Below are 15,082 nucleotides of genomic sequence, written 5' to 3' on the forward strand. Positions count from 1 at the left end.
AGGAGATATGGCTACCATCTGCACCCATGTTGTATAGTTTATAACTTTCACCACCTGGAGGAAGCCAACCCAAGCTCACTCTCAGGTTTAAGAAATCCTGATGAAGACTCTGATTTATCAGTTTCAGATGGGAGCACTAGGGCAGGTAATGTGACCTTTCAAGCCTCATGCTCTGAGGGCAGGAGATGGACTCATATTTAAAAATGGAGGCTACCTCTGAACTGCAAGTTGCAGTATGAAAAAGAGGTATTTCTAGAAGAAGGAACAATCCTGAGATGTTTAAAAAATGTGTCTGTTATCTCCTAGAATAAATGGAAAAAGTAATTGTCTTTGTTTTTCTTAACAAAAATTAAATAGCCCAAACATGGAAAGTCAGCACATTTTATATTCTGTATTATTCCACCCACACTTCCTTGAAAATTATGTGTTTTTATAAACTGCTTTTAATAAAGGAATTAAAATACTTTTAAATATTTTTAGGCAGCACAGTCATTGGCTCACTGACAATCTAAGGCAGTTGTCTCCTCAGACACTCTGTCTTTCCAGTAGTTATAGCTTTTTGACAGCAGGATCAGGGTGAGATAAATAGACTTTAACATTTTTGTTAAAAATGAAAGGCCCCACAAACCTGGCCCATCATTTCCTACTGGCAGGAATATAAATAGCTGATGCACTTTACTATGCATAAAGCCAAACAAAGGCCAAAACGATCTTGTCTAAAGGTGATTAGAATGTGCGTGTTTATGGAAACAAGATGTGGCCACCCTCTGGCTTAGGGTCCATCTGATTTGGTCTATTTATAAATAGAATTCCAAAGTGAACAAACCCACTTCCTGTTAGTCTCTCTCAATCTCCCTTTTTTTTTCCTCTAAAGTATGGATCTGATCTCTTGCACTGTTTGTAAGAAGAAAATTCTGTTTGTCATTTATCAAAATCTAAACAGCTGCAACCTAACAATGTTAGTTTAGTTTCAATATTAAGTAAATAAATGTGAGCAGTGATCATATTATACAAACATGTGGACCTGGAATTTAAATTCAATAAATTTTACTTCTAACTAGTTTCACAAGGTTTCAGATTTTCTTAAGTTCCCTTCATATCTTCCAACTTTGCTATATGAGTATGGATGGCATATTGTGTAGAGATGGCATCTTAACTCTCTCCCAATCCATAGTACTAAGCCTGTCTGAGTTTGAAGATTTTTTTCTCTTTAAAGTTCTAAATAATTTACTTTGAAAGCAAGAGTGAGTGATTTGAAAAGGTGTTGGCTTGAAATTCATGGCACAATTAAAGGCATCATTATACTTTCCAGATCAGGTGTAAAATGAACAGAAAAAACACGTGCATTTCTCTGTAATTCCACCCATGTGACTCATCCTGAAACCACAGTAATTGTATATTTAAGACTTGCTTCACTCATTAGCCAGCCATTTCAATGCACTTATATTTTGGATCAAATTCTGGGTCATTTAAGTGATTCATAGAATCAAGAGTATAAAACCCATTTATACCCAATGATGGTGAAAGCCATTAGTCAACAATAATTATTATGAACCTGCTGTGTGCCATTTCCAATTTACATTCTTCAAAAAGCAAAAGTGGTCTCCCTTTGGACACTTGAAGGGTATTTACAATAAATTACATGGTGGAACAGCTTGAATTAAATAATGGTCCTTTAAGAACCAAGCTCCATTGAAAGACTAATTTGGAAATTAAAGTTATATTTTTTGTTGAAACATATGTGAATATAGCACCAATTTGGAGAGTCCCGTATGCTAACAAAAAGTATGTTCTGAACAAATACATTTTTTCTCCAAGTTAATAGTATTTTACTCATAGGGTTTTCTAAGGTTGACTAGGACAGTTGTATAATAACTATTGGGCCAATATTAATATTATATTAATTCCTTGGGATAGTCCCATGGAAACTTGTCTAAACCTTCTTTAGTTTTCTTAAGGCCAAATTCTGTTGTTATGCCTCTATTCTCATCAAGCCAAAAAGAAGTAAAGCTTTTATTTTAGATTCTAAGTTGTCAGACCATGAGAAACTATATCAAGACATGATCTAGAAAACTGTTCACTACCCAGAGATGGTGAAGTTCAAGCTAAATGCATTAATTGCATGACACTTTGAAGTCACTGACTTTGGGAGGGATGAGTGCATTTCATGTGAAGCATCGATATGGGAGTACATCTGATTATAGCTATGATGGGCTAACAAGCTTACCTTTCTGTCTTGAGAAAACTGGACCAGTTTTTAAACACTGGACAATAGTTAGCACAGGACAATTGTACCTAGGATAAGGAAAATTAAGAAAGTGAGCCCAATGAGTGTCCCATCTCACAGCATTGAGAACCTTTTCAGCCTGCAGAACAGGAAGAAGGAATGCAATCAGAGCCTGGTGGTTCCTTCCCTGAGGTGAGGAGACAGACTCTGGAATTCAGGTGGGTGGTTAGAGTTTTCAGAAAAAAGTATGAGAAGAGGAAAGGGTTGTCCATAGAAAGCATAAGATTGCTGCAGAGATCTACAGAGGGTAAACCTCACGTCTTTACCTGAGTACAGACATGCATGTGAAGAAACTAAAAATGCGAGGGACACCAATAGAGAGATGTAGGTGGAATAATCCCTACGGCTTACATAAAGCTAGAAATAGTTTGTTCTTCCAACACCCAGTGACTAAAAACCTCCTAATACACAAAACATTGAGTAATGTCCTTAGAAAAGTGTTGCATTAGTAATGGTAAATAATTAGCCTTAGAATAAAGGCTGCTCTAGATTCACCCTAACAAAGCTCAAAAGCAAGCATCAAACTGATTGCAAGTGACTAAACTTTATCTCAGAACAAAATCTCAACATATTTAACAAAAATACAAAAAATTTTAAAATAGAAAGGGAGTACATATGGTATCTAATGATGTGAAATTACTGTGACTTTCATCTGAACAAAAATTACCAAGCATAAAAAGACACAGGAAAATATGAACCATATCCAAGAGAAAGTAAATCAATATAAACAGATGCAGACATGAACTACATGATACAATTAGTAGATAAGGACATCAAAACAATTATTATAAACATGCTCCATTTGTTCAGGAAGGTGGAAGAGAATACAAGCATGATAGAGAGAAAAATGTTAGCTATAGAAAAGATTCAAATCAGACTTGTAGAGATGGGAAATACACTATCTGAGTTTAAAACTTCACTGAATGGGAGTAACAACAGATTAGATTTTGCAGAAGAAAGGTTACTAATGTGAAGACCTAACAATAGAACTACTCAAAATGTATTACAGAGAAAAAAGAACCAGAAACAGTCAACAGGGCCGGGCACAGTGGCTCATGCCTGTAATCCCAGCACTTTGGGAGGCCAAGGTGGGTGGAACACTGAGGTCAGAAATTCAAGACCAGCCTAGCCAACGTGGTAAAACCCTAACGTGGTAAAAATTAGCCGGGTGTGGTGGTGTGTGCCTGTAATCCCTGCTACTTGGGAGCCTAAAGCAGGAGAATCATTTGAGCCCGGGAGGCGGAGGTTGCAGTGAGCTGAGATTGTGCCAGTGCACTCCAGCCTGGGTGACAGAGTGAGACTCTATCTCAAAAGAAAAAAACAAAACAAAACAGTTAACAGAACATCAGTTCTGTTGGAGACATCAAGTGAACTCCCCATAAAGAGAGAAGGATGGAGGGACAGAAGAAAATTTTGAAAATATAATGACTGATAATTTTTCAAATTTGATGTAAAGTATAGAACCACAGATCCAGATGAACAACAAATTGTGAACCAAAAGAACATTAAGAAAACCACATATAAGCATCACAATCAATTGTTGAAGAACAGATTAAAAACAAAATCTTAAAAGCAGCTAAAGAAAAATAAGACACACTACAGAAGAACAAAAATAAGAACAACGACAGACTTGCAGTCAGAAATAGTGCAGACCAGAATATAGTGGAGCAACATCTTCAAGGTACTAAAAAAATGGAAAACATAACAAAAAAATACCATACAAACCTAGAATTCTATGTCCAGTAAAAATACCTTTTAAAAATGAGGGCAAAATATAAATGGTTGCAGATGTGCAAAAGGACAGAGAACTCATTACCAGAAGACCAGAAATGTTTAAGACTATCCTTCAAGAAGGAAAAATAAGCTAATAAAGGCGATAACAGATAATAATTTTAAAATCTAGTTTATTCAAAAGAAGCAAAGAAAAAGGAAAAAGACAACAGAGATTAAATAAACACAAAGCAAATATCAGAATGATACATTTTAACCCCAATCATAGCAATAATCACATTTAATGTAAATGGTCTAAACATTCTGATCAAAAAGTGAACCAATCAAATTGGATTAAAAAAGTAAGATCCAAAAACGTACCATCTATAAGAATCTCACTTTAAATAAAAAGTCACATGTAGGCTTAAAGTAAAGAAGAAAAACAAATATGATGCAAACACTAGTCCAAAGAAAGCTGCGGGAGTGACATTAGTAAAATGGAAGAATAGGAGCTCTAGTTCTTGTCCTCCCACAGAAACATTGATTCAGCAACCATTCATAGATGAAAATAGTTTTTTGTGTGTGAGTTCCATAATCTAAATGAGAGGTTATAGCACCCTGGTTGAGCACAAAAACAAGAAATGATGGATTTAAAAGGGTAAGAACAGTTTCACTTTACCTGTGTCATCCTTCCCTAAGCCAGCATAATGTAGCAACAAGACAGTTTCCCTCTGCCTGTGAGTTCTCCAATGGGGGAAAGAAATAATAAAGTGTGCATCTGAATTCTTCAGTCTCTTGCGGCAACACCTAAGTGGCTTGCTTTTGTCATGCCTCACCCAGACCACTGAAGGAATCAGCATGGCTACATTGCCTTGGGGTAAGTAAGAACAAAGGAAAGAGAGAGGGGCTCCCAACAAGTGTGCAGATCTCAGCAGCTAATCCACAGGCCCCAGTGGCAGGTCAATCCTCCCACAGACTCTACCAGGCAGACTGCCCACAGACACCACCAACCAGCTCACCCAGAATCTCTGGCCGGGCTGACTAGGAAAGGGTTTTTCCTGAAGCCAGTTTGTGAAGATTGGAAGAGGTGATGGCGTCTTCAAATACACAACCAAGAAAAAGCTACAAGACTCAGGGAAATGTGACACAACTAAAAGAACAAAATAAAGCTCCAGTAACTGACCCTAAAGAAACACAGATCTATGAACCACTTGAAATTTAGAATAGTCATCTTAAAGAAGCTCAGGGAGCTACAAGGGGACATAGACATCGAAATGAAATCAGAAAAACCATACATGAACAAATTGTGAAGCTCAACAAAGACATAAAAACCATAAAATGAACCAAACAGAAATTCTGGAGCTGAAAAATCAGTGAATTTACTGAAAAATTTAATAGAGAGTTACAACAGCAGACTAGATGAAGCAGAAGGAAGAATTGATGAACTTTAAGACAGGTCACTTGAAATTATCAAGTCAGAGAAGGAAAAAGTAAAAAGAATGTAAATGTGAAGAAAGCCTATGGGATTTATGAAATACCACTAAGCAAACCAATATGTACATTATGGAGTATTAGAAGGAGAAGAGAAAGAGAAAGGGGAGTAAGACTTATTTAAAGAAATCATGGTTGAAAACATCCCAAATCTGTGGAGGGAAATGAACATCACTTTCATGAAGCCCAAAGGATCCCTAACATGTTGAATCTAAAGAAGTCTACTGAAACTCATTATAGTTAAATTTTCAAAAGTGAAATATAAAGAGAGAAGCTTGAAAGCAGCAAAAGCAACTCATGATATGCAAGGGAAACTTCAAAAGGCTATCAGCAAATTTCTCAGCAGAAACTGCACAAACCAGGAGAGAGTAGAATGATGTATTTAAAGTACTGAAAGAAAAAAAAATGCCAACTAAGAATCCTATAATACTGGCAAAACTGTCCTTTAAAAATGAAAGCTAGAGAAAAATTTTTCCAGACAAACAAAAACTGAGGGAGTTTGTAACCGCTAAACCTGTCCTACAATAAATGCTAAAAGAAGTTCCAGTTGAAATGAAAGAACATTAAACAGCAACACAAATGCATATGAAGGTATACATTTCACTCATAAATGTAAATGTATAGACAAATACAGAATAATGCAATACTGTAATGGTGGTGTGTAAATCATTTTTAACTCTAGTAGAAAAGTTAAAAGAAAAATGTTTAAAGAATGACTATAACCATAAAAATTTGTCAGTGAATACACAATATAAAAAGAAGTAAATTCTGACATCAATAACATAAATTGTGTGTGGTGGGGAAGTGGTTTAAAAGGGTAGAGTTGTTGAATGTGATTAAGGTTAAGTTGTCAACTTAAAATAGACTGTTATAACTATAAAAAGTTTTATGCAAATCTCACAATAAGCACAAAGAGAAAAACTATAGTCAATACAAAAATAGATATATGGAAAAGAAATAAGGCATATCACTCCAAAACATAATCATATCACAAAGGATGACAGCATGAGAGGAAGAGAGGAACAAAAGAACTATGAAAGAGACAGAAAATAATTAACAAAATGGCAATAGTAAGTCCTTACAGATCTATAATTACTTACAATTTCAATGAATTAAACTCACCAATCAAAACATTTAGTGGCTGAATAGAAAAAAAAAGACCTAATTATATATTGTCTACAAGAGACTAACTTTAGATTTAAGGACACATATAGGCTGAAAGTGAAGGGATGCAAATGGTAACAAAAAGAGAGCATAGGTGGCTATACGTATATCAGACAAAATTGATATTAAGTTGAGAAGTGTCACCGGAGATAAAGAATATCATTACATAATGATAAAAAGGTCAATATAGCAGAAAAAAATAGCAATTATAAACACATATGCATTCAACATCAGATCACTTAAATATATAAAGCAAACATTGACAAACGTAAAGGGAGACAGAGGCAGCAATACAATAATAGGGTATTTTAATACTCCACTTTCAATAATGGATAGATCATTCAGACAGAAAATCAATAAGAAAACAGGAGAACTGAGCAACACTATAGACCAAATGGACCTAACAAACATACACAGAACATTCCACCCAACAGCAGCAAAATACATATTCTACTCAAGTGCACACAGAACATTCTCCAAGATAGATCACATGCTAGGTCACAAATAAGTCCTTTTCCAACCATGATAGAAACTAGAAATCAATAACAAAAGGAAAATGGGAAAATTCACAAGTACATGGAAGTTATATTTTTTCTAACCTTTATTATTTACTTACTTCCGTTAACTTTGGATTTAAGTTTGTTCTTCTTTTTCTAGTTCCCTTTTAATTTTTTATTTTATCAAAAGAGAGTTTAATTGTTCAAAGGTATATTGAATTAAGAAGAAATAGAAAGCCTAAAAAAGTCAATAACAAATAAAGACATTAAACCAGTAATATAAAACTTCCCAGCAAAGAAAAGCCTAAGACCAGATGGTTTCACAGGTGAATTATATAAAACATTTGAAGAAGACTTAATACTAATACTACTTAAACTCTTCCAAAATAAGAGGAGATATAATATTTCCAAACTCTTTTTATGAGGCCAGCCTTACCGTGATATCAAAGCCAGACAAAGATACAAGAAGAAGAGAAAACTACAGGCCAATATCCCTGATGAACGCCAATGCAAAAATCCTTCAGAAAATATTAGCCCACCAAAATAAACAGCACATTAAAAGGATTATACATCATAGCCAAGTGAGATCTATATCTGGGACGCAAGGAGGGTAGGAACATATGTAAATCCATCAACATGATATGTCACATTAACAGAATGCCAGATAAAAAAATCACATACCAATCTCAATAGACGCAGGAAAAGCATTTGACAAAATTCAACACCCTTTTATAATAAAAACTCTCAACATACTAGTTATAGAAGAAACTTACGTCAACACAAGAAAGGCCATATATGAAAAGTTCACAGGTAACATCATACTCAAAAGTGAAGAACTGAAGCATTTTCTCTAAGATCTGCAACAGGGTAAGGATACCCATTTTTACCACTTCTATTCAATACAGTACTAGAAGTCCTTAGCCAGAGCAAATAGTCAAAAAAAAAAAAAAAAAAAAAAAGGAGAAAGAGAAAGAGAGAGAGAGAGAAATAGATTACTAAATACTTTTAATAACTCTCAAGACAAAAAGGATAAGATAATTAACATTTCACAGTAAAACCTTACATTTTGGAAGACTGCATTCCAAACTTAGGACTTTGACTTTTTTCTGTAAGAGTTCAAAGCTCATAAATATATTTCATTCTATGTGTAAAGTAAAATTGCAGGACACAAAATCAGCACACAGAAACCTGTTGCATTTCTATTCACTAACAGCAAACTAGCCACAAAGCAAATTAAAAAAAAATCTCATTGATCACAGCAACAAAAAGAATAAAATTTTTAAGAATCAACTTAACCACGGAGGTGAAAGATTTGTACACTAAAAACTAGAAAAATCTGATGAAGAAACTAGACACGAGCAAATGGAAACAGATATGCATTTATAAATTGGAAGAATTAATAATGTTAAAATGTCCACACTAGCCAAGCAATCTACACATTCAATGCAATCCCTACTCAATTGCAGTTGATATGGTTTAGCATTGTCCCCACCCAAATCTTATCTTGAACTGTAGTTCCCATAATCTCACATGTCCTGGGAGGGACCCAGTGAGAGTTGATTGAATCACACGGGCGGTGTGTGAAACAAAAATTCAGAAGAAGAAAGAAAAATCCTCAATTATAGTTAAAGAATTCAGCACCCCTCTCTAATAATTTAAAGAACAAACAGTAAATTAGTGTGTATATAAAAGACTTGAACAACATTATCACTCAACTTGACCTAATACATGTAGTAGAACAATTTATATTCCTTTGGGTACATCCCCAATAATGGGATTGTTGGGTCAAATAATTCTGTTCTAAGTTCTTTGAGGAATCACCACACTGCTTCTACAATGGCTGAACTAATTCATATACCCACCAGCAGTGTATAAGCATACCTTTTTCTCTGCAACCTTGCCAGCGTCTGTGATTTTTTGATTTTTTAAATAATAGATATTCTGACTGGTGTGAGATGGCATCTCATCGTGGTTTTGATTTGCATTTCTCTAATAATTAGTGATGTTGAACATTTTTTCATATTCTTGTTGGCCTCGTATATGTCTTCTTTTGAAAAGTGTCTGTTCATGTCATTGCCTACTTTTTAATGGGGTTGTTTTTTCTTGTAAATTTGTTTAAGTTTCTGATAGATGCTGGATATTAGACTTTGTTGGATGCATAGTTTGGAAAAAATTTCTCCCATTCTGTAGGTTATCTGCTTACTCTGTTGATAGTTTCTTTTGCTGTGCAGAAGCTCTTAAGTGTAATTAGGTTCCATTTGTCAATTTTGGATTTTGTTGCAATGGCTTTTAGCGTCATCATCAAGAAATCTTTGCCTGTTCCTATGTCCAGAATATTATCTCCTAGGTTATCCGCCAGGGTTTTTATAGTTTTAGGTTTACATTTAAATATTTAATCTGAGTTAATTTTTGTATAGGGTGGAAGAGGTCCATTTTCAATTTTCTGCATATGGCTAGCCAGTTATCCCAGCACCATTTATCAAATAGGGAGTCCTTTCTCCATTGCTTGTTTTTGTCAGCTTTATTGAAGATCAGATGGTTGTAGGTGTGCAGAATTGTTTCTGGGCTCTCTATTCTGTTCCATTGGTCTATGTGTCTGTTTTAGTACCAGTACCATGATGTTTTGGTTACTGTAGTTATGTAGTATGGTTCGAAGTTGAGTAACATAGTGCCTCTGGCTTTGTTTTCTTATTTTTGCTCAGGATTACTTTGGTTATTTGGGCTCTTTTTTGGTTCCATATGAATTTTAAAATAGTTTTTTCTAATTCTGTGAGGAACTTCATTAGTAGTTTGATAGGAATAGCATTTAATCTATAAATTGCTTTGGGTAGTATGACTATTTTATTTTATTCTATTTTTGAGAGAGGGTCTCACCCTGTCACCCAGGCTAAAGTGCAGTGACTTGATCTTGGCTCACTGCAGCCTCCACCTCCCATATTCAAGTGATCCTCTTTCTTCAGCCTCCTGAGTAGTTGGGACTACAGGCATGTGCCACCACATCTGGCTAATTTTTTGTAGATATGGGGTTTCATCATGTTGCCCAGGCTGGTCTAGAACTCCTGAGCTCAAGTGATCAGCCTGCCTCAGCCTCCAAAAGTGCTAGGATTACAGGTGTGAGCCACCGCACTGGCCTAGTATGACCATTTTACTGATATTGATGCTTCCTATCCATAAGCATGGAATATTTTTCCATTTGCTTGTGTCATCTCTGATTTTTTTGAGCACTGTTTTGTAATTATCTTTGTAGAGATCTTTCTCCTCCCTGGTTAGTTGTATTTCTAAGTACTTTATTCTTTTTGTGGTAATTGTGAATGTAATTGTTTTCCTGTTTTGGCTCACAGCTTGGATGTTGTTGGCGTTAGGAATGCTACCAATTTTTATATGATGATTTTATATCCTAAAACTTTGCTGAAGTTGTTTATCAGAGCAAGGAGCTTCCGGGCTGAGACTATGGGGTTTTTTTAGATGTAAAATTATGTCATCTGCAAACAGGGATAGTTTGACTTCCTTTCTTCCTATTTGTATGCCCTTTCTTTCTCTCTCTTGCCTTATTGTTCTAGCCAGGACTTCTTGTACTATGTTGAATAGGAGCGGTGAGAGAGAGCATCCTTGTCTTCTTCTGGCTTTCAAGGGGAACACTTCTAGCTTTTCCCCATTTACTATGATATTCACCATGAGCTGGTCATAGGTGGCTCTATTATTTTGAATTATATTCTTTCAAAGCCTCGTTTATTGATGGTTTTTTAATATGAGGTGATTCTAAATTTTATCAAAAGCCTTTTCTGCATCTATTGAAATAAACATGGGGTTTTTGTTTTTATTTCTGTTTATGTGATGAATCACATTTATCAATTTGTGTATATTGAGCTAATGTTGCATCCCATGGATAAAGCCTATTTGATCATGGTGGATTAGCTTTTTATTGTGCTGCTGAATTTGGTGTGCTACTAATTTGTTGAGAATTTTTGTATCTATGTTCATCAAACATACTGGCCTGATATTTTTGCTGTTGTTGTGTATGTGCCAGATTTTGGTATAAAGATGATGCTTGCCTCAAAACCCTTCAAAAAATCAATGAATCCAGGAGCTGGTTTTTTGAAAACATCAACAAAATTGATAGACCGCTGGCAAGACTAATAAAGAAGAAAAAAGAGAAGAATCAAATAGATGCAATAAAAAATGACAAAGGGGATATCACCACCGATCCCACAGAAATATAAACTACCATCAGAGAATACTATAAACACCTCTACGCAAATAAACTAGAAAATCTAGAAGAAATGGATAAATTCCTCGACACATACACTGTCCCAAGACTAAACGAGGAAGAAGTTGAATCTCTGAATAGACCAATAACAGGCTCTGAAATTGAGGCAATCATTAATAGCTTACCAACCAAAAAAAGTCCAGGACCAGATGGATTCACAGCCAAATTCTGCCAGAGGTACAAGGAGGAGCTGGTACCATTCCTTCTGAAACTATTCCAATCAATAGAAAAAGAGGGAATCCTCCCTAACTCATTTTATGAGGCCAGCATCATCCTGATACCAAAGGCTGGCAGAGACACAACAAAAAAAGAGAATTTTAGACCAATATTCTTGATGAACATCAAAGCAAAAATCCTCAATAAAATACTGGCAAACCAAATCCAGCAACAAGTCAAAAAGCTTATCCACCATGATCAAGTGGGCTTCATCCCTGGGATGCAAGGCTGGTTCAATATACGCAAATCAATAAACGTAATCCAGCATATAAACAGAACCAAAGACAAAAACCACTTGATTATCTCAATAGATGCAGAAAAGGCCTTTGACAAAATTCAACAGCCTTTCATGCTAAAAACTCTTAATAAATTAGGTATTGATGGGATGCATCTCACAATAGTAAGAGCTATCTATGACAAACTCACAGCCAATATCATACTGAATGGGTAAAAACTGGAAGCATTCCCTTTGAAAACTGGCACAAGACAGGGATTCCCTCTGTCTCCACTCCTATTCAACATAGTGTTGGAAGTTCTGGCCAGGGCAATCAGGCAGGAGAAGGAAATAAAGGGTATTCAATTAGGAAAAGAGGAAGCCAAATTGTCCCTGTTTGCAGATGACATGATTGTATATCTAGAAAACCCCATTGTCTCAGCCCAAAATCTCCTTAAGCTGATAAGCAACTTCAGCAAAGTCTCAGGATACAAAATCAATGTGCAAAAATCACAAGCATTCTTATACACCAATAACAGACAAACAGAGAGCCAAATCATGAGTGAACTTCCATTCACAATTGCTTCAAAGGAATAAAACACCTAGGAATCCAACTTACAAGGGATGTGAAGGACCTCTTCAAGGAGAACTACAAACCACTGCTCAAGGAAATAAAAGAGGATACAAAGAAATGGAAGAACATTCCATGCTCATGGATAGGAAGAATCAATATCGTGAAAATGGCCATACTGCCCAAGGTAATTTATAGATTCAATGCCATCCCCATCAAGCTACCAATGACTTTCTTCAGAGAATTGGAAAAAACTACTTTAAAGTTCATATGGAACCAAAAAAGAGCCCGCATTGCCAAGTCATCCTAAGCCAAAAGAACAAAGCTGGAGGCATCACGCTACCTGACTTCAAACTATGCTACAAGGCTACAGTAACCAAAACAGCATGGTACTGGTACCAAAACAGAGATATAGACCAATGGAACAGAACAGAGCCCTCAGAAATAATGCCACATATCTGCAACTATCTGATCTTTGACAAACCTGACAAAAACAAGAAATGGGGAAAGGATTCCCTATTTAATAAATGGTGCTGGGAAAACTGGCTAGCCATATGTAAAAAGCTGAAACTGGATCCCTTCCTTACACCTTATACAAAAATTAATTCAAGATGGATTAAAGACTTAAACGTTAGACCTAAAACCATAAAAACCCTAGAAGAAAACCTAGGCAATACCATTCAGGACATAGGCATGGGCAAGGACTTCATGTCTAAAACACCAAAAGCAATGGCAACAAAAGCCAAAATTGACAAATGGGATCTAATTAAACTAAAGAGCTTCTGCACAGCAAAAGAAACTACCATCAGAGTGAACAGGCAACCTACAAAATGGGAGAAAATTTTTGCAACCTGCTCATCTGACAAAGGGCTAATATCCAGAATCTACAATGAACCCAAACAAATTTACAAGAAAAAAACAAACAACCCCATCAAAAAGTGGGTGAAGGATATGAACAGACACTTCTCAAAAGAAGACATTTATGCAGCCAAAAAACACATGAAAAAATGCTCATCATCACTGGCCATCAGAGAAATGCAAATCAAAACCACAATGAGACACCATCTCACACCAGTTAGAATGGCGATCATTAAAAAGTTAAGAAACAACAGGTGTCGGACAGCATGTGGAGAAATAGGAACACTTTTACACTATTGGTGGGACTGTAAACTAGTTCAACCATTGTGGAAGTCGGTGTGGCGATTCCTCAGGGATCCAGAACTAGAAATACCATTTGACCCAGCCATCCCATTACTGGGTATATACCCAAAGGATTATAAATCATGCTGCTACAAAGACACATGCACACGTATGTTTATTGCAGCACTATTCACAACAGCAAAGACTTGGAACCAACTCAAATGTCCAACAATGATAGACCGGATTAAGAAAATGTGGCACATATACGCCATGGAATACTATGCAGCCATAAAAAATGATGAGTTCATGTCTTTTGTAGGGACATGGATGAAGCTGGAAACCTTCATTCTCAGCAAACTATCACAAGGACAAAAAAAAACAAACACTGCATGTTCTCACTCATAGGTGGGAATTGAACAGTGAGAACACATGGACACAGGAAGGGGAACATCACACACTGGGTACTATTGTGGGGTGGGGGGAGGGGGGAGGGATAGCATTAGGAAATATACCTAATGCTAAATGACAAGTTAATGGGTGCAGCACACCAACATGGCACATGTATACATATGTAACAGACCCGCACGTTGTGCACATGTACCCTAAAACTTAAAGTACAATAATAATAAAATTAAAAAAATAAAAATAAAAATAAAGATGATGCTTGCCTCATAGAATGAATTAAGGAGTTCTTCCTCCTCAGATTTTTTGGAATAGTTTCTATAGGAATTGTACCAGCTCTTCTTCATACATCTGGTAGAATTCAGCTGTGAATCCATCAGGTCCTGGGGTTTTTTGGTTGGTAAGCTTTTTGTTACTGATTCAATCTGTTTAGGATTTCAATTTCTTCCTGGTTCAATCTTGGGTGGTTGTATGTTTTCAGGAATTTATTCATTTCTTCTAGATTTTCAAGTTTGTGTGCATAGAGGTGATAATAGTAGTCGCTGAGGGATTTTTGTATTTCTGTGGGGTCAGTGGAAATGTCCCCTTTGTCATTTCTAATTGTGTTCTTTTAGATCTTCTTTTTTCTTTATCAGTCTAGCTAGTGTTCTATCTTATTAATTTTTTAAAAGAACCAATTCCTGGATTTGTTGCTGTTTTGTATGGTTTTTCACATAGTAATTTCCTTCAGTTCAACTCTGATTTTGGTTTTCTCTTGTCTTCTGCTAGCTTTGGAGTTGGTTTTCTCTTGTTTCTTCAGTTCCTCTAGTGGTGATGTTAGGTTGTTAATTGGACATCTTTCTAACATTTTGACTTGGAAGTGTAGTGCTATAAACTTCCCTGTTAACACTACCTTAGCTGTGTCCCAGAGATTCAGGTATGTTTTATCTCTGTTCTCATTACTTTAAAAGAATTTATTAATTTCTGTCATAATTTCATTATTTACCCCAAAGTCATAAAGAGCAGATTGTTTAATTTCCATGTAATTTTATGGTTTTAAATGATTTTCTTAATACTGATTTCTGTTTTTATTACACTGTAGTCAAGAATGTGGTTTGTATTTTTTTTAATTTGCTGAGGATTG

At 35.7% G+C, this 15,082-nt stretch overlaps 1 long non-coding RNA gene across 1 annotated transcript in view; it reads right to left on the bottom strand.

The window, feature by feature from the left end:
* The window catches only part of LOC134757541 (uncharacterized), a 50,841-nt gene that overhangs the window by 10,877 nt on the left and 24,882 nt on the right, over nt 1-15,082 (bottom strand). Inside the window, exon 2 of the long non-coding RNA XR_010131679.1 lies at nt 2,228-2,295. This is a non-coding gene — a long non-coding RNA (uncharacterized lncRNA). The remainder of the gene's footprint in view (nt 1-2,227; nt 2,296-15,082) is intronic.

This window comes from Gorilla gorilla, chromosome 19, assembly GCF_029281585.2.
Source record: "Gorilla gorilla gorilla isolate KB3781 chromosome 19, NHGRI_mGorGor1-v2.1_pri, whole genome shotgun sequence".
Classification (NCBI taxonomy): Eukaryota; Metazoa; Chordata; class Mammalia; order Primates; family Hominidae; genus Gorilla; species Gorilla gorilla.